Source organism: Vicugna pacos, unplaced genomic scaffold, assembly GCF_048564905.1.
Source record: "Vicugna pacos unplaced genomic scaffold, VicPac4 SAC-SAT, whole genome shotgun sequence".
Classification (NCBI taxonomy): Eukaryota; Metazoa; Chordata; class Mammalia; order Artiodactyla; family Camelidae; genus Vicugna; species Vicugna pacos.
This window is the reverse complement of record NW_027328721.1, coordinates 45977062-45997377: the sequence shown is the minus strand read 5'-3', so window position 1 is coordinate 45997377 and position 20316 is coordinate 45977062.

Here is a 20316-nt window from a genome sequence, read left to right as displayed (position 1 = left end):
TTCTCGGACTTCCCCGAACAGGGAACACCTGTGACTGAAGAGAGCTGCGTGGAGTTGTCTCCGAGCTCCCCCACGCACTGACAGTGGTTCCGGAATCCTGAGCGTGGGGAGGTTCCACCAACGGTCGGCAGCGCGTGGTTTCAAACGGAATGCCTAAGCTCGTCTCCCCTGAGGGTTTTCCTAATGTCTCTGTGCCAGGGAATGCTAGGGGTGTTTGCAGGATATCCCAGTGTCAGAGGCTTCCTCCCGAAGGTCAGGGAAGCTATTTCTCGGACTTCCCCGAACAGGGAACACCTGTGACTGAAGAGAGCTGCGTGGAGTTGTCTCTCGAGCTCCCCCACGCACTGACAATGGTTCCGGAATCCTGAGCGTGGGGATTTTCCACCAACGGTCGGCAGCGCGTGGGTTCTAACGGAATGACTAAGCTCGTCTCCCCTGAGGGTTTTCCTAATGTCTCTGTGCCAGGGAATGCTAGGGGTGATTGCAGGATATCCCAGTGTCAGAGGTTGCCTCCCCAAGGTCTGGGAAAATATTTCACGGACTTCTCCGAACAGGGAACTCCTGTGACTGAAGAGAGCTGCGTGGAGTTGTCTCTCGAGCTTCCCCACGCACTGACAATGGTTCCGGAATCCTGAGCGTGGGGAGGTTCCACCAACGGTCGTCACCGCGTGGGTTATAACGGAATGCCTAAGCTAGTCTCCCCTGAGGTTTTTCCTAATTTCTCTGTGCCAAGGAATGCTAGGGGTGATTGCAGGCTCTCCCAGTATTAGATGCTTCTTCCCCAAGATCAGGGAAGGTACTGCTCGGACTTCCCCGAACAGGGAACACCTGTGACTGAAGAGAGCTGTGTGGAGATGTCTCTCGAGCTCCCCCACGCACTGACAATGGTTCCGGAATCCTGAGCGTGGGGAGGTTCCACCAACGGTCGGCAGCGCGTGGGTTCTAACGGAATGCCTAAGCTCGTCTCCCCTGATGGTTTTCCTAATGTCTCTGTGCCAGGGAATGCTAGGGGTGATTGCAGGATATCCCAGTGTCAGAGGCTTCCTCCCCAAGGTCAGGGAAGCTATTTCTCGGACTTCCCCGAACAGGGAACACCTGTGACTGAAGAGAGCTGCGTGGAGTTTTCTCTCGAGCTCCCCCACGCACTGACAATGTTTCCGGAATCCTGAGCGTGGGGATTTTCCACCAACGGTCGGCAGCGCGTGGGTTCTAACGGAATGACTAAGCTCGTCTCCCCTGAGGGTTTTCCTAATGTCTCTGTCCCAGGGAATGCTAGGGGTGATTGCAGGATATCCCAGTGTCAGAGGTTGCCTCCCCAAGATCTGGGAAAATATTTCACGGACTTCCCCGAACATGGAACTCCTGTGACTGAAGAGAGCTGCGTGGAGTTGTCTCTCGAGCTTCCCCACGCACTGACAATGGTTCCGGAATCCTGAGCGTGGGGAGGTTCCACCAACGGTCGTCACCGCGTGGGTTATAACGGAATGCCTAAGCTAGTCTCCCCTGAGGTTTTTCCTAATTTCTCTATGCCAAGGAATGCTAGGGGTGATTGCAGGCTATCCCAGTATCAGATGCTTCTTCCCCAAGATCAGGGAAGGTACTTCTCGGACTTCCCCGAACAGGGAACACCTGTGACTGAAGAGAGCTGCGTGGAGATGTCTCTCGAGCTCCCCCACGCACTGACAATGGTTCCGGAATCCTGAGCGTGGGGAGGTTCCACCAACGGTCGGCAGCGCGTGGGTTCTAACGGAATGCCTAAGCTCGTCTCCCCTGAGGGTTTTCCTAATGTCTCTGTGCCAGGGAATGCTAGGGGTGATTGCAGGTTATCCCAGTGTCCAAGGCTGCCTCCCCAAGGTCAGGGAAGTTATTTCTCGGACTTCCCCGAACAGGGAACACCTGTGACTGAAGAGAGCTGCGTGGAGTTGTCTCTCGAGCTCCCCCACGCACTTACAATGGTTCCGGAATCCTGAGCTTGGGGAGGTTCCACCAACGGTCGGCAGCGCGTGGGTTCTAACGGAATGCCTAAGCTCGTCTCCCCTGAGGTTTTTCCTAATGTCTCTGTGCCAGGGAATGCTAGGGGTGATTGCAGGATATCCCAGTGTCAGAGGCTGCCTCCCCAAGGTCAGGGAATGTATTTCTCGGACTTCCCCGAACAGGGAACACCTGTGACTGAAGAGAGCTGCGTGGAGTTGTTTCTCGAGCTCCCCCACGCGCTGACATTGGTTCCGGAATCCTGAGCGTGGGGAGGTTCCACCAACGGTCGGCAGGGCGTGGGTTCTAACGGAATGCCTAAGCTCGTCTCCCCTGAGGATTTTCCTAATGTCTCTGTGCCAGGGAATGTTAGGGGTGATTGCAGGATATCCCAGTGTCAGAGGCTGCCTCCCCAAGGTCAGGGAAGGTATTTCTCGTACTTCCCAGAACAGGGAACACCTGTGACTGAAGAGAGCTGCGTGGAGTTGTCTCTCGAGTTCCCCCACGCACTGACAATGGTTCCGGAATCGTGAGCGTGGGGAGGTTCCACCAACGTTCGGCAGCACGTGGTTTCTAACGGAATGCCTAAGCTCGTCTCCCCTGATGGTTTTCCTAATTTCTCTGTGCCAGGGAATGCTAGGGGTGATTGCAGGATATCCCAGTGTCATAGGCTGCCTCCAGAAGTTCAGGGAAGGTATTTCTTGAACCTCCCCGAAAAGGGAACACCTGTGAATGAAGAGAGCTGCGTGGAGTTGTCTCTCGAGCTCCCGCACGCACTGACAATGGTTCCGGAATCCTGAGCGTGGGGAGGTTCCACCAACGGTCGGCAGCGCGTGGGTTCTAACGGAATGCCTAAGCTCGTCTCCCCTGAGGGTTTTCCTAATGTCTCTGTGCCAGGGAATGCTAGGGGTGATTGCAGGATATCCCAGTGTCAGAGTCTGCCTCCCCAAGGTCAGGGAAGGTATTTCTCGGACTTCCCCGAGCAGGGAACACCTGTGACTGAAGAGAGCTGCGTGGAGTTCTCTCTCGAGGTAGCCCACGCACTGACAATGTTTCCGGAATCCTGAGCGTGGGGAGGTTCCAAAAAAGGTCGGCAGCGCGTGGGTTCTAAAGGAATGCCTAAGCTCGTCTCCCCTGAGTGTTTTCCTAATGTCTCTGTGCCAGGGAATGCTAGGGGAGATTGCAGGATATCCCAGTGTCAGAGGCTGCCTCCCCAAGGTCAGGGAAAGTATTTCTCGGACTTCCCTGAACAGGGAACACCTGTGACTGAAGAGAGCTGCGTGGGGTTGTCTCTCGAGCTCCCCCACGCACTGACAATGGTTCCGGAATCCTGACGTGGGGAGGTTCCACCAACGATCGGCAACGCGTGGGTTCTAACGGAATGCCTAAGCTCGTCTCCCCTGGGGGTTTTCCTAATGTCTCTGTGCCAGGGAATGCTAGGGGTGATTGCAGGATATCCCAGTGTCAGAGGCTGCCTCCCCAAGGTCAGAGAAGGTTTTTCTCGGACTACCCCGAACAGGGAACACCTGTGACTGAAGTGAGCTTCGTGGAGTTGTCTCTCGAGCTCCCCCACGCACTGACAGTGGTTCCGGAATCCTGAGCGTGGGGAGGTTCCACCAACGGTCGGCACCGCGTGGGTTCTAACGGAATGCCTAAGCTCGTCTCCCCTGAGGGTTTTCCTAATGTCTCTGTGCCAGGGAATGATAGGGGTGATTTCAGGATATCCCAGTGTCAGAGGCTGCTTCCCCAAGGTCAGGGAAGGTATTTCTCGGACTTCCCCGAGCAGGGAACACCTGTGACTGAAGAGAGCTGCGTGGAGTTGTCTCTCGAGCTCTCCCACGCACTGACAATGATTCCGGAATCCTGAGCGTGGGGAGGCTCCACCAACGGTCGGCAGCGCGTGTGTTCTTACGGAATGCCTAAGCTCGTTTCCCCTGAGGGTTTTCCTAATGTCTCTGTGCCAGGGAATGCTAGGGGTGATTGCAGGATATCCCAGTGGCAGAGGCTGTCTCCCCAAGGTCAGGGAAGTTTTTTCTCGGACTTCCCTGAGCATGGAATATCTGTGACTGAAGAGAGCTGCGTGGAGTTGTCTCTCGAGATCCCCCACGCACTGAATATGGTTCCGGAATCCTGAGTGTGGGGAGGTTCCACCAACGGTCGGGAGCGCTTGGGTTCTAACGGAATGCCTAAGCTCGCCTCCCCTGAGGGTTTTCCTAATTTCTCTGTGCCAGGGAATGCTAGGGGTGATTGCAGGATAGTCCAGTGTCAGAGGCTGACACCCCAAGGTCAGTGAAGTTATTTCTCGGACTTCCCCGAACAGGGGACACTTGTGACTAAAGAGAGCTGCGTGGAGTTGTCTCTCGTCCTCCCAAACATACTGACAATGTTTCCGGATTCCTGAGCGTAGAGAGGTTCCAACAACGGTCGGCAGCGCGTGGGTTCTAACGGAATGCCTTAGCTTGCCTCCCCTGAGTGTTTTCCTAATGTCTCTGTGCCAGGGAATGCTAGGGGTGATTGCAGGATATCCCAGTGTCAGAGGCTGCCTCCCCAAGGTCAGGGAAGTTATTTCTCGGACTTCCCCGAACAGGGAACACCTGTGACTGAAGAGAGCTGCGTGGAGTTGTCTCTCGAGCTCCCCCACGCACTGACAATGGTTCCGGAATCCTGAGCGTGGGGAGGTTCCACCAACGGTCGGCAGCGCGTGGGTTCTAACGGAATGCATAAGCTCATCTCCCCTGAGGGTTTTCCTAATGTCTCTGTGCCAGTGAATGCTAGGGGTGATTGCTGGATATCCCAGTGTCAGAGGCTGCCTCCCCAAGGTCAGGGAATGTATTTCTCGGACTTCCCCGAACAGGGAACACCTGTGACTGATGAGAGCTGCGTGGAGTTGTCTCTCGAGCTCCCCCATGCACTGACAATGGTTCCGGAATCCTGAGCGTGGGGAGGTTCCACCAACGGTCGGCAGCGCGTGGGTTCTAACGGAATGCCTAAGCTCGTCTCCCCTGAGGGTTTTCCTAAAGTCTCTGTGCCAGGGAATGCTAGGGGTGATTGCAGGATATCCCAGTGTCAGAGGCTGCCTCCCCAAAGTCAGGGAAGGTATTTCTCGGACTTCCCCAAACAGGGAAAACTGTGACTGAAGTGAGCTGCGTGGAGTTGTCTCTCGAGCTCCCCCACGCACTGACAATGGTTCCGGAATCCTGAGCGTGGGGAGGTTCCACAAACGGTCGGCAGCGAGTGAGTTCTTACAGAATGCCTAACCTCGTCTCCACTGAGACTTTTCCTAATGTCTCTGTGCCAAGGAATGCTAGGGGTGATTGCAGGATATCCCAGGGTCAGAGGCTGCCTTCCCAAGATCAGGGAAGGTATTTCTCGGACTTCCCCAAACAGGGAACACCTGTGACTGAAGTGATCTGCGTGGAGTTGTCTCTCGAGCTCCCCCACGCACTGACAATGTTTCCGGAATCCTGAGCGTGGGGAGGTTCCACCAACGGTCGGCAGCGCGTGGGTTCTAACGGAATGCCTAAGCTCGTCTCCCCTGAGCCTTTTCCTACTATCTCTGTGCCAAGGAATGCTATGGGAGATTGCAGGATATCCCAGTGTCAGAGGCTGCCTCCCCAAGTTCAGGGAAGGTTTTTCTTGGACTTCCCCGGACAGGGAACACCTGTGACTGAAGAGAGCTGCGTGGAGTTGTCTCTCGAGCTCCCCCACACACTGACAGTGGTTCCGGAATCATGAGCGTGGGGAGGTTCCACCAACGGTCGGCAGCGCGTGGGTTCTAACGGAATGCCTTAGCTCATCTTCCCTGAGGCTTTTCCTAACGTCTCTGTGCCAGGGAATGCTAGGGGTGATTGCAGGATATCCCAGTGTCAGAGGCTGCCTCCCCAAGGTCAGGGAATGTATTTCTCGGACTTTCCCGAACAGGGAACACCTGTGACTGAAGAGAGCTGCGTGGAGTTGTCTCTCGAGCTTCCCCACGCACTGACAATAGTTCCGGAATCCTGAGCGTGGGGAGGTTCCACCAACGGTCGGCAGCGCGTGGGTTCTAACGGAATGCCTAAGCTCATCTTCCGTTAGCCTTTTCCTAATATCTCTGTGCCAGGGAATGCTAGGGGTGAATGCAAGATATCCCAGTGTCAGAGGCTGCCTCCCCAAGGTCAGGGAAGATATTTCTCGGACTTCCCCGAACAGGGAACACCTGTGACTGAAGAGAGCTGCGTGGAGTTGTCTCTCGAGCTCCCCCACGCACTGACAATGGTTCCGGAATCCTGAGCGTGGGGAGGTTCCACCAACGGTCGGCAGCGCGTGGTTTCTAACGGAATGCCTAAGCTCGCCTCCCCTGAGGGTTTTCCTAATTTCTCTGTGCCAGGGAATGCTAGGGGTGATTGCAGGATAGTCCAGTGTCAGAGGCTGACACCCCAAGGTCAGCGAAGTTATTTCTCGGACTTCCCCGAACAGGGGACACCTGTGACTAAAGAGAGCTGCGTGGAGTTGTCTCTCGTCCTCCCAAACATACTGACAATGTTTCCGGATTCCTGAGCGTAGGGAGGTTCCAACAACGGTCGGCAGCGCGTGGGTTCTAACGGAATGCCTTAGCTCGCCTCCCCTGAGTGTTTTCCTAATGTCTCTGTGCCAGGGAATGCTAGGGGTGATTGCAGGATATCCCAGTGTCAGAGGCTGCCTCCCCAAGGTCAGGGAAGTTATTTCTCGGACTTCCCCGAACAGGGAACACCTGTGACTGAAGAGAGCTGCGTGGAGTTGTCTCTCGAGCTCCCCCACGCACTGACAATGGTTCCGGAATCCTGAGCGTGGGGAGGTTCCACCAACGGTCGGCAGCGCGTGGGTTCTAATGGAATGCATAAGCTCATCTCCCCTGAGGGTTTTCCTAATGTCTCTGTGCCAGTGAATGCTAGGGGTGATTGCTGGATATCCCAGTGTCAGAGGCTGCCTCCCCAAGGTCAGGGAATGTATTTCTCGGACTTCCCCGAACAGGGAACACCTGTGACTGATGAGAGCTGCGTGGAGTTGTCTCTCGAGCTCCCCCATGCACTGACAATGGTTCCGGAATCCTGAGCGTGGGGAGGTTCCACCAACGGTCGGCAGCGCGTGGGTTCTAACGGAATGCCTAAGCTCGTCTCCCCTGAGGGTTTTCCTAAAGTCTCTGTGCCAGGGAATGCTAGGGGTGATTGCAGGATATCCCAGTGTCAGAGGCTGCCTCCCCAAAGTCAGGGAAGGTATTTCTCGGACTTCCCCAAACAGGGAAAAACTGTGACTGAAGTGAGCTGCGTGGAGTTGTCTCTCGAGCTCCCCCACGCACTGACAATGGTTCCGGAATCCTGAGCGTGGGGAGGTTCCACAAACGGTCGGCAGCGAGTGAGTTCTTACAGAATGCCTAACCTCGTCTCCACTGAGACTTTTCCTAATGTCTCTGTGCCAAGGAATGCTAGGGGTGATTGCAGGATATCCCAGGGTCAGAGGCTGCCTTCCCAAGATCAGGGAAGGTATTTCTCGGACTTCCCCAAACAGGGAACACCTGTGACTGAAGTGATCTGCGTGGAGTTGTCTCTCGAGCTCCCCCACGCACTGACAATGTTTCCGGAATCCTGAGCGTGGGGAGGTTCCACCAACGGTCGGCAGCGCGTGGGTTCTAACGGAATGCCTAAGCTCGTCTCCCCTGAGCCTTTTCCTAATATCTCTGTGCCAAGGAATGCTATGGGAGATTACAGGATATCCCAGTGTCAGAGGCTGCATCCCCAAGTTCAGGGAAGGTTTTTCTTGGACTTCCCCGGACAGGGAACACCTGTGACTGAAGAGAGCTGCGTGGAGTTGTCTCTCGAGCTCCCCCACACACTGACAGTGGTTCCGGAATCCTGAGCGTGGGGAGGTTCCACCAACGGTCGGCAGCGCGTGGGTTCTAACGGAATGCCTTAGCTCATCTTCCCTGAGGCTTTTCCTAACGTCTCTGTGCCAGGGAATGCTAGGGGTGATTGCAGGATATCCCAGTGTCAGAGGCTGCCTCCCCAAGGTCAGGGAATGTATTTCTCGGACTTCCCCGAACAGGGAACACCTGTGACTGAAGAGAGCTTCGTGGAGTTGTCTCTCGAGCTTCCCCACGCACTGACAATAGTTCCGGAATCCTGAGCGTGGGGAGGTTCCACCAACGGTCGGCAGCGCGTGGGTTCTAACGGAATGCCTAAGCTCATCTTCCGTTAGCCTTTTCCTAATATCTCTGTGCCAGGGAATGCTAGGGGTGAATGCAAGATATCCCAGTGTCAGAGGCTGCCTCCCCAAGGTCAGGGAAGATATTTCTCGGACTTCCCCGAACAGGGAACACCTGTGACTGAAGAGAGCTGCGTGGAGTTGTCTCTCGAGCTCCCCCACGCACTGACAATGGTTCCGGAATCCTGAGCGTGGGGAGGTTCCACCAACGGTCGGCAGCGCGTGGTTTCTAACGGAATGCCTAAGCTCGTCTCCCCTGAGGGTTTTCCTAATGTCTCTGTGCCAGGGAATGCTAGGGGTGTTTGCAGGATATCCCAGTGTCAGAGGCTTCCTCCCGAAGGCCAGGGAAGCTATTTCTCGGACTTCCCCGAACAGGGAACACCTGTGACTGAAGAGAGCTGCGTGGAGTTGTCTCTCGAGCTCCCCCACGCACTGACAATGTTTCCGGAATCCTGAGCGTGGGGATTTTTCACCAACGGTCGGCAGCGTGTGGGTTCAAACGGAATGACTAAGCTCGTCTCCCCTGAGGGTTTTCCTAATGTCTCTGTGCCAGGGAATGCTAGGGGTGATTGCAGGATATCCCAGTGTCAGAGGTTGCCTCCCCAAGGTCTGGGAAAATGTTTCACGGACTTCCCCGAACAGGGAACTCCTGTGACTGAAGAGAGCTGCGTGGAGTTGTCTCTCGAGCTTCCCCACGCACTGACAATGGTTCCGGAATCCTGAGCGTGGGGAGGTTCCACCAACGGTCGTCACCGCGTGGGTTAGAACGGAATGCCTAAGCTAGTCTCCCCTGAGGTTTTTCCTAATTTCTCTGTGCCAAGGAATGCTAGGGGTGATTGCAGGCTATCCCAGTATCAGATGCTTCTTCCCCAAGATCAGGGAAGGTACTTCTCGGACTTCCCCGAACAGGGAACACCTGTGACTGAAGAGAGCTGCGTGGAGATGTCTCTCGAGCTCCCCCACGCACTGACAATGGTTCCGGAATCCTGAGCGTGGGGAGGTTCCACCAACGGTCGGCAGCGCGTGGGTTCTAACGGAATGCCTAAGCTCGTCTCCCCTGAGGGTTTTCCTAATGTCTCTGTGCCAGGGAATGCTAGGGGTGATTGCAGGTTATCCCAGTGTCCAAGGCTGCCTCCCCAAGGTCAGAGAAGGTTTTTCTCGGACTACCCCGAACAGGGAACACCTGTGACTGAAGTGAGCTTCGTGGAGTTGTCTCTCGAGCTCCCCCACGCACTGACAGTGATTCCGGAATCCTGAGCGTGGGGAGGTTCCACCAACGGTCGGCACCGCGTGGGTTCTAACGGAATGCCTAAGCTCGTCTCCCCTGAGGGTTTTCCTAATGTCTCTGTGCCAGGGAATGCTAGGGGTGATTGCAGGATATCCCAGTGTCAGAGGCTGCTTCCCCAAGGTCAGGGAAGGTATTTCTCGGACTTCCCCGAGCAGGGAACACCTGTGACTGAAGAGAGCTGCGTGGAGTTGTCTCTCGAGCTCTCCCACGCACTGACAATGATTCCGGAATCCTGAGCGTGGGGAGGTTCCACCAACGGTCGGCAGCGCGTGGGTTCTAACGGAATGCCTAAGCTCGTCTCCCCTGAGGGTTTTCCTAATGTCTCTGTGCCAGGGAATGCTAGGGGTGATTGCAGGATATCCCAGTGGCAGAGGCTGCCTCCCCAAGGTAAGGGAAGTTTTTTCTCGGACTTCCCTGAGCATGGAACATCTGTGACTGAAGAGAGCTGCGTGGAGTTGTCTCTCGAGCTCCCCCACGCACTGAATATGGTTCCGGAATCCTGAGCGTGGGGAGGTTCCACCAACGGTCGGCAGCGCTTGGGTTCTAACGGAATGCCTAAGCTCGCCTCCCCTGAGGGTTTTCCTAATTTCTCTGTGCCAGGGAATGCTAGGGGTGATTGCAGGATATTCCAGTGTCAGAGGCTGACACCCCAAGGTCAGCGAAGTTATTTCTCGGACTTCCCCGAACAGGGGACACCTGTGACTAAAGAGAGCTGAGTGGAGTTGTCTCTCGTCCTCCCAAACTTACTGACAATGTTTCCGGATTCCTGAGCGTAGGGAGGTTCCAACAACGGTCGGCAGCGCGTGGGTTCTAACGAAATGCCTAAGCTCGTCTCCCCTGAGCGTTTTCCTAATGTCTCTGTGCCAGGGAATGCTAGGGGTGATTGCAGGATATCCCAGTGTCATAGGCTGCCTCCCCAAGTTCAGGGAAGGTGTTTCTCGAACCTCCCCGAAAAGGGAACACCTGTGACTGAAGAGAGCTGCGTGGAGTTGTCTCTCGAGCTCCCGCACGCACTGACAATGGTTCCGGAATCCGGAGCGTGGGGAGGTTTCACCAACGGACGGCAGCGCGTAGGTTCTAACGGAATGCATAAGCTCGTCTACCCTGAGGGTTTTCCTAATGTCTCTGTGCCAGGGAATGCTAGGGGTGATTGCAGGATATCCCAGTGTCTGAGGCTTCCTCCCCAAGATCAGGGAAGGTATTTCTCGGACTTCCCCGGACAGGGAACACCTGTGACTGAAGAGAGCTGCGTGGAGTTGTCTCTCGAACTCCCCCACGCACTGACAATGGTTCCGGAATCCTGAGCGTGGGGAGGTTCCACCAACGGTCAGCAGCGCGTGGGTTCTAACGGAATGCCTAAGCTCGTCACCCCTGAGGTTTTTCCTAATGTCTGTGTGCCAGGGAATGCTAGGGGTTATTGCAGGATATCCCAGTGTCAGAGGGTGCCTCCCCAAGCTCAGGGAAGTTATTTCTCGGACTTGCCCAAACAGGGAACACCTGTGACTGAAGAGAGCTGCATGGAGCTTTCTCTCGTGCTCCCCCACGCACTGACAATGGTTCCGGAATCCTGAGCGTGGGGAGGTTCCACCAACGGTCGGCAGCGCGTTGGTTCTAACGGAATGCCTAAGTTCGTCTCCCCTGAGGGTTTTCCTAATGTCTCTGTGCCAGGGAATGCTAGGGGTGATTGCAGGATATCCCTGTGTCAGAGGCTGCATCCCCAAGGTCAGGGAAGATATTTCTCTGTCTTCCCCGAACTGGGAACACCTGTGACTGAAGAGAGCTGCGTGGAGTTGTCTCTCGAGCTCCCCCACGCACTGACAATGGTTCCGGAATCCTGAGCGTGGGGAGGTTCCAACAGCGGTCGGCAGCGCGTTGGTTCTAACGGAATGCCTAAGCTCGTCACCCCTGAGGCTTTTCCTAATGTTTCTGGCCAGGGAATGCTAGGGGTGATTGCAGGATATCCCAGTGTCAGATGCTGCCTCCCCAAGGTCAGGGAAGTTATTTCTCGGACTTCCCCGAACAGGGAACACCTGTGACTGAAGAGAGCTGCGTGGAGTTCTCTCTCGAGCTCCCCCACGCACTGACAATGTTTCCGGAATCCTGAGCGTGTGGAGGTTCCACCAACGGTCGGCAGCGCGTGGGTTCTAACGGAATGCCTAAGCTCGTCTCCCCTGAGGGTTTTCCTAATGTCTCTGTGCCAGGGAATGCTAGGGGTGATTGCAGGATATCCCAGTGTCAGAGGCTGCCACCCCAAGGTCAGGGAAGGTATTTCTCGGACTTCCCTAAACAGGGAACACCTGTGACTGAAGAGAGCTGCGTGGAGTTGTCTCTCGAGCTCCCCCACGCACTGACAATGGTTCCGGAATCCTGAGCGTGGGGAGGTACCAAAAAAGGTCGGCAGCGCGTGGGTTCTAAAGGAATGCCTAAGCTCGTCTCCCCTGAGTTTTTTCCTAATGTCTCTGTGCCAGGGAATGCTAGGGGAGATTGCAGGATATCCCAGTGTCAGAGGCTGCCTCCCCAAAGTCAGGGAAGGTATTTCTCGGACTTCCCTGAACAGGGAACACCTGTGACTGAAGAGAGCTGCGTGGGGTTGTCTCTCGAGCTCCCCCACGCACTGACAATGGTTCCGGAATCCTGACGTGGGGAGGTTCCACCAAAGGTCGGCAGCGCGTGGCTTCTAACGGAATGCCTAAGCTCGTCTCCCCTGGGGGTTTTCCTAATGTCTCTGTGCCAGGGAATGCTAGGGGTGATTGCAGGATATCCCAGTGTCAGAGGCTGCCTCCCCATGGTCAGAGAAGGTTTTTCTCGGACTACCCCGAACAGGGAACACCTGTGACTGTAGTGAGCTTCGTGGAGTTGTCTCTCGAGCTCCCCCACGCACTGACAATGGTTCCGGAATCCTGAGCGTGGGGAGGTTCCACCAACGGTCGGCAGCGCGTGGGTTCTAACGGAATGCCTAAGCTCGTCTCCCCTGAGGGTTTTCCTAATGTCTCTGTGCCAGGGAATGCTAGGGGTGATTGCAGGATATCCCTGTGTCAGAGGCTGCATCCCCAAGGTCAGGGAAGATATTTCTCTGTCTTCCCCGAACAGGGAACACCTGTGACTGAAGAGAGCTGCGTGGAGTTGTCTCTCGTGCTCCCCCACGCACTGACAATGTTTCCGGAATCCTGAGCGTGGGGAGGTTCCAAAAAAGGTCGGCAGCGCGTGGGTTCTAAAGGAATGCCTAAGCTCGTCTCCCCTGAGTGTTTTCCTAATGTCTCTGTGCCAGGGAATGCTAGGGGAGATTGCAGGATATCCCAGTGTCAGAGGCTGCCTCCCCAAAGTCAGGGAAGGTTTTTCTCGGACTTCCCTGAACAGGGAACACCTGTGACTGAAGAGAGCTGCGTGGGGTTGTCTCTCGAGCTCCCCCACGCACTGACAATGGTTCCGGAATCCTGACGTGGGGAGGTTCCACCAACGGTCGGCAGCGCGTGGGTTCTAACGGAATGCCTAAGCTCGTCTCCCCTGGGGGTTTTCCTAATGTCTCTGTGCCAGGGAATGCTAGGGGTGATTGCAGGATATCCCAGTGTCAGAGGCTGCTTCCCCAAGGTCAGGGAAGGTATTTCTCGGACTTCCCCGAGCAGGGAACACCTGTGACTGAAGAGAGCTGCGTGGAGTTGTCTCTCGAGCTCTCCCACGCACTGACAATGATTCCGGAATCCTGAGCGTGGGGAGGTTCCACCAACGGTCGGCAGCGCGTGTGTTCTAACGGAATGCCTAAGCTCGTTTCCCCTGAGGGTTTTCCTAATGTCTCTGTGCCAGGGAATGCTAGGGGTGATTGCAGGATATCCCAGTGGCAGAGGCTGCCTCCCCAAGGTCAGGGAAGTTTTTTCTCGGACTTCCCTGAGTATGGAACATCTGTGACTGAAGAGAGCTGCGTGGAGTTGTCTCTCGAGCTCCCCCACGCACTGAATATGGTTCCGGAATCCTGAGCGTGGGGAGGTTCCACCAACGGTCGGCAGCGCTTGGGTTCTAACGGAATGCCTAAGCTCGTCTCCCCTGAGTGTTTTCCATAAAATCTCTGTGCCAGGGAATGGTAGGGGTGATTGCAGGATATCCCAGTGTCAGAGGCTGCCTCCCCAAATTCAGGGAATGTATTTCTCGGACTTCCCCGAACAGGGAACACCTGTGACTGAAGAGAGCTGCGTGGAGTTGTCTCTCGAGCTCCCCCACGCACTGACAATGGTTCCGGAATCCTGAGCGTGGGGAGGTTCCACCAACGGTCGGCAGCGCATGGGTTCTAACGGAATGCCTAAGCTCGTCTCCCCTGAGCCTTTTCCTAATGTCTCTGTGCCAAGGAATGCTAGGGGTGTTTGCAGGATATCCCAGTGTCAGAGGCTGCCTCCCCATGGTCAGAGAAGGTTTTTCTCGGACTACCCCGAACAGGGAACACCTGTGACTGAAGTGAGCTTCGTGGAGTTGTCTCTCGAGCTCCCCCACGCACTGACAGTGGTTCCGGAATCCTGAGCGTGGGGAGGTTCCACCAACGGTCGGCACCGCGTGGGTTCTAACGGAATGCCTAAGCTCGTCTCCCCTGAGTGTTTTCCTAATGTCTCTGTGCCAGGGAATGCTAGGGGTGATTGCAGGATATCCCAGGGTCAGAGGCTGCTTCCCCAAGGTCAGGGAAGGTATTTCTCGGACTTCCCCGAGCAGGGAACACCTGTGACTGAAGAGAGCTGCGTGGAGTTGTCTCTCGAGCTCTCCCACGCACTGACAATGATTTCGGAATCCTGAGCGTGGGGAGGTTCCACCAACGGTCGGCAGTGCGTGTGTTCTAACGGAATGCCTAAGCTCGTTTCCCCTGAGGGTTTTCCTAATGTCTCTGTGCCAGGGAATGCTAGGGGTGATTGCAGGATATCCCAGTGGCAGAGGCTGCCTCCCCAAGGTCAGGGAAGTTTTTTCTCGGACTTCCCTGAGCATGGAACATCTGTGATTGAAGAGAGCTGCGTGGAGTTGTCTCTCGAGCTCCCCCACGCACTGAATATGGTTCCGGAATCCTGAGCGTGGGGAGGTTCCACCAACGGTCGGCAGCGCTTGAGTTCTAACGGAATGCCTAAGCTCGCCTCCCCTGAGGGTTTTCCTAATTTCTCTGTGCCAGGGAATGCTAGGGGTGATTGCAGGATAGTCCAGTGTCAGAGGCTGACACCCCAAGGTCAGCGAAGGTATTTCTCGGACTTCCCCGAACAGGGGACACCTGTGACTAAAGAGAGCTGCGTGGAGTTGTCTCTCGTCCTCCCAAACTTACTGACAATGTTTCCGGATTCCTGAGCGTAGGGAGGTTCCAACAACGGTCGGCAGAGCGTGGGTTCTAACGGAATGCCTTAGCTCGCCTCCCCTGAGTGTTTTCCTAATGTCTCTGTGCCAGGGAATTCTAGGGGTGATTGCAGGATATCCCAGTGTCAGAGGCTGCCTCCCCAAGGTCAGGGAAGTTAATTCTCGGACTTCCCCGAACAGGGAACACCTGTGAATGAAGAGAGCTGCGTGGAGTTGTCTCTCGAGCTCCCCCACGCACTGACAATGGTTCCGGAATCCTGAGCGTGGGGAGGTTCCAACAACGGTCGGCAGCGCGTGGGTTCTAACGGAATGCCAAAGCTCGTCTCCCCTGAGGGTTTTCCTAAAATCTCTGTGCCAGGGAATGGTAGTGGTGATTGCAGGATATCCCAGTGTCAGAGGCTGCCTCCCCAAATTTAGGGAATGTATTTCTCCGACTTCCCCGAACACGGAACAACTGTGAGTGAAGTGAGCTGCGTGGAGTTGTTTCTCGAGCTCCCCCACGCACTGACAATGGTTCCGAAATCCTGAGCGTGGGGAGGTTCCACCAACGGTCGGCAGCGCGTGGGTTCTAACGGAATGCATAAGCTCATCTCCCCTGAGGGTTTTCCTAATATCTCTGTGCCAGTGAATGCTAGGGGTGATTGCTGGGTATCCCAGTGTCAGAGGCTGCCTCCCCAAGGTCAGGGAATGTATTTCTTGGACTTCCCCGAACAGGGAACACCTGTGACTGAAGAGAGCTGCGTGGAGTTGTCTCTCGAGCTCCCCCACGCACTGACAATGGTTCCGGAATCCTGAGCGTGGGAGGTTCCACCAACGGTCGGCAGCGCGTGGGTTCTAACGGAATGCCTAAGCTCGTCTCCCCTGAGCCTTTTCCTAATGTCTCTGTGCCAAGGAATGCTAGGGGTGAATGCAGGATATCCCAGTGTCAGAGGCTGCCTCCCAAAGTTCAGGGAAGGTTTTTCTTGGACTTCCCCGGACAGGGAACACCTGTGACTGAAGAGAGCTGCGTGGAGTTGTCTCTCGAGCTCCCCCACACACTGACAGTCGTTCCGGAATCCTGAGCGTGGGGAGGTTCCACCAACGGTCGGCAGCGCGTGGGTTCTAACGGAATGCCTTTGCTCATCTTCCCTGAGGCTTTTCCTAACGTCTCTGTGCCAGGGAATGCTAGGGGTGATTGCAGGATATCCCAGTGTCAGAGGCTGCCTCCCCAAGGTCAGGGAAGGTATTTCTCGGACTTCCCCGCGCATGGAACACCTGTGACTGAAGAGAGCTTCGTGGAGTTGTCTCTCGAGCTCCCCCAAGCACTGAAAATGGTTCCGGAATCCTGAGCGTGGGGAGGTTCCACCAAAGGTGGGCAGCGCGTGGGTTCAAACGGAATGCCTAAGCTCATCTTCCCTGAGGCTTTTCCTAATATCTCTGTGCCAGGGAATGCTAGGGGTGATTGCAGGATATCCCAGTGTCAGAGGCTGCCTACCCATGGTCAGGGAAGGTATTTCTCGGACTTCCCCGAACAGGGAACACCTGTGACTGAAGAGAGCTGCGTGGAGTTGTCTCTCGAGCTCCCCCACGCACTGACAATAGTCCCGGAATCCTGAGCGTGGGGAGGTTCCACCAACGGTGGGCAGCGCGTGGGTTCTAACGGAATGCCTAAGCTCGTATCCCCTGAGCGTTTTCCTAATATCTCTGTGCCAGGGAATGCTAGGGGTGATTGCAGGATATCCCAGTGTCAGAGGCTGCCTCCCATATGTCAGGGAAGGTATTTCTCGGACTTCCCCGAACAGGGAACACCTGTGACTGAAGAGAGCTGCGTGGAGTTGTCTCTCGTCCTCCCCCACTTACTGACAATGGTTCCGGATTCCTGAGCGTAGGGAGGTTCCAACAACGGTCGGCAGCGCGTGGGTTCTAACGGAATGCCTTAGCTCGTCTCCCCTGAGTGTTTTCCTAATGTCTCTGTGCCAGGGAATGCTAGGGGTGATTGCAGGATATCCCAGTGTCAGAGGCTGCCTCCCCAAGGTCAGGGAAGTTATTTCTCGGACTTCCCCGAACAGGGAACACCTGTGACTGAAGAGAGCTTCGTGGATTTCTCTCTCGAGTTCCCCCTCGCACTGACAATGTTTCCGGAATCCTGAGGGTGGGGAGGTTCCACCAATGGTCGGCAGCGCGTGGGTTCTAACGGAATGCCTAAGCTCGTCTCCCCTAAGAGTTTTCCTAATGTCTCTGTGCCAGGGAATGCTAGGGGTGATTGCAGGATATCCCAGTGTCAGAGGCTGCCACCCCAAGGTCAGGGAAAGTATTTCTCGGACTTCCCTGAACAGGGAACACCTGTGACTGAAGAGAGCTGCGTGGAGTTGTCTCTCGAGCTCCCCCACGCACTGACAATGGTTCCGGAATCCTGAGCGTGGGGAGGTTCCAAAAAAGGTCGGCAGCGCGTGGGTTCTAAAGGAATGCCTAAGCTCGTCTCCCCTGAGTGTTTTCCTAATATCTCTGTGCCAGGGAATGCTAGGGGAGATTGCAGGATATCCCAGTGTCAGAGGCTGCCTCCCCAAGGTCAGGGAAGGTATTTCTCGGACTTCCCTGAACAGGGAACACCTGTGACTGAAGAGAGCTGCGTGGGGTTGTCTCTCGAGCTCCCCCACGCACTGACAATGGTTCCGGAATCCTGAGCGTGGGGAGGTTCCACCAACGGTCGGCAGCGCGTGGGTTCTAACGGAATGCCTAAGCTCGTCTCCCCTGGGGATTTTCCTAATGTCTCTGTGCCAGGGAATGCTAGGGGTGATTGCAGGATATCCCAGTGTCAGAGGCTGCCTCCCCAAGGTCAGAGAAGGTTTTTCTCGGACTACCCCGAACAGGGAACACCTGTGACTGAAGTGAGCTTCGTGGAGTTGTCTCTCGAGCTCCCCCACGCACTGACAGTGGTTCCGGAATCCTGAGCGTGGGGAGGTTCCACCAACGGTCGGCACCGCGTGGGTTCTAACGGAATGCCTAAGCTCGTCTCCCGTGAGGGTTTTCCAAATGTCTCTGTGCCAGGGAATGCTAGGGGTGATTGCAGGATATCCCAGTGTCAGAGGCTGCTTCCCCAAGGTCAGGGAAGGTATTTCTCGGACTTCCCCGAGCAGGGAACACCTGTGACTGAAGAGAGCTTCGTGGAGTTGTCTCTCGAGCTCTCCCACGCACTGACAATGATTCCGGAATCCTGAGCGTGGGGAGGTTCCACCAACGGTCGGCAGCGCGTGTGTTCTAACGGAATGCCTAAGCTCGTTTCCCCTGAGGGTATTCCTAATGTCTCTGTGCCAGGGAATGCTAGGGGTGATTGCAGGATATCCCAGTGTCAGAGGCTGCCTCCCCAAGTTCAGGGAAGGTTTTTATTGGACTTCCCCGAACAGGGAACACCTGTGACTGAAGAGAGCTGCGTGGAGTTGTCTCTCGAGCTCCCCCAAGCACTGACAATGGTTCCGGAATCCTGAGGGTGGGGAGGTTCCACCAACGGTCGGCAGCGCGTGGGTACTAACGGAATGCCTAAGCTCGTCTCCCCTGAGGGTTTTCCTAATGTCTCTGTGCCAGGGAATGCTAGGGGTGATTGCAGGATATCCCAGTGGCAGAGGCTGCCTCCCCAAGGTAAGGGAAGTTTTTTCTCGGACTTCCCTGAGCTTGGAACATCTGTGACTGAAGAGAGCTGCGTGGAGTTGTCTCTCGAGCTCCCCCACGCACTGAATATGGTTCCGGAATCCTGAGCGTGGGGAGGTTCCAACAACGGTCGGCAGCGCTTGGGTTCTAACGGAATGCCTATGCTCGCCTCCCCTGAGGGTTTTCCTAATTTCTCAGTGCCAGGGAATGCTAGGGGTGATTGCAGGATAGTCCAGTGTCAGAGGCTGACACCCCAAGGTCAGCGAAGGTATTTCTCGGACTTCCCCGAACAGGGGAAACCTGTGACTAAAGAGAGCTGCGTGGAGTTGTCTCTCGTCCTCCCAAAATTACTGACAATGTTTCCGGATTCCTGAGCGTAGGGAGGTTCCAACAACGGTCGGCAGCGCGTGGGTTCTAACGGAATGCATTAGCTCGCCTCCCCTGAGTGTTTTCCTAATGTCTCTGTGCCAGGGAATGCTAGGGGTGATTGCAGGATATCCCAGTGTCAGAGGCTGCCTCCCCAAGGTCAGGGAAGGTATTTCTCGGACTTCCCCGAACAGGGAACACCTGTGACTGAAGAGAGCTGCGTGGAGTTGTCTCTCGAGCTCCCCCACGCACTGACAATGTTTCCGGAATCCTGAGCGTGGGGAGGTTCCACCAACGGTCGGCAGCGCGTGGGTTCTAACGGAATGCCTAAGCTCGTCTCCCCTGAGGGTTTTCCTAAAATCTCTGTGCCAGGGAATGGTAGGGGTGATTGCAGGATATCCCAGTGTCAGAGGCTGCCTCCCCAAATTCAGGGAAGGTATTTCTCCGACTTCCCCGAACACGGAACAACTGTGACTGAAGTGAGCTGCGTGGAGTTGTCTCTCGAGCTCCCCCACGCACTGACAATGTTTCCGAAATCCTGAGCGTGGGGAGGTTCCACCAACGGTCGGCAGCGCGTGGGTTCTAACGGAATGCATAAGCTCATCTCCCCTGAGAGTTTTCCTAATATCTCTGTGCCAGTGAATGCTAGGGGTGATTGCTGGTTATCCCAGTGTCAGAGGCAGCCTCCCCAAGGTCAGGGAATGTATTTCTCGGACTTCCCCGAACAGGGAACACCTGTGACTGAAGAGAGCTGCGTGGAGTTGTCTCTCGAGCTCCCCCATGCACTGACAATTGTTCCGGAATCCTGAGCGTGGGGAGGTTCCACCAACGGTAGGCAGCGCGTGGGTTCTAACGGAATGCCTAAGCTCGTCTCCCCTGAGGGTTTTCCTAAAGTCTCTGTGCCAGGGAATGCTAGGGGTGATTGCAGGATATCCCAGGGTCAGAGGCTGCCTTCCCAAGATCAGGGAAATTATTTCTCGGACTTCCCCAAACAGGGAACACCTGTGACTGAAGTGAGCTGCGTGGAGTTGTCTCTCGAGTTCCCCCACGCACTGACAATGGTTCCGGAATCCTGAGCGTGGGGAGGTTCCACCAACGGTCGGCAGCGCGTGGGTTCTAACGGAATGCCTAAGCTCGTCTCCCCTGAGCCTTTTCCTAATGTCTCTGTGCCAAGGAATGCTGGGGGTGATTGCAGGATATCCCAGTGTCAGAGGCTGCCTCCCCAAGGTCAGGGAATGTATTTCTCGGACTTCCCCGAACAGGGAACTCCTGTGACTGAAGAGAGCTGCGTGGAGTTGTCTCTCGAGCTTCCCCACGCACTGACAATAGTTCCGGAATCCTGAGCGTGGGGAGGTTCCACCAACGGTCGGCAGCGCGTGGGTTCTAACGGAATGCCTAAGCTCATCTTCCCTGAGCCTTTTCCTAATATCTCTGTGCCAGGGAATGCTAGGGGTGAATGCAGGATATCCCAGTGTCAGAGGCTGCTTCCCCAAGGTCAGGGAAGATATTTCTCGGACTTCCCCGAACAGGGAACACCT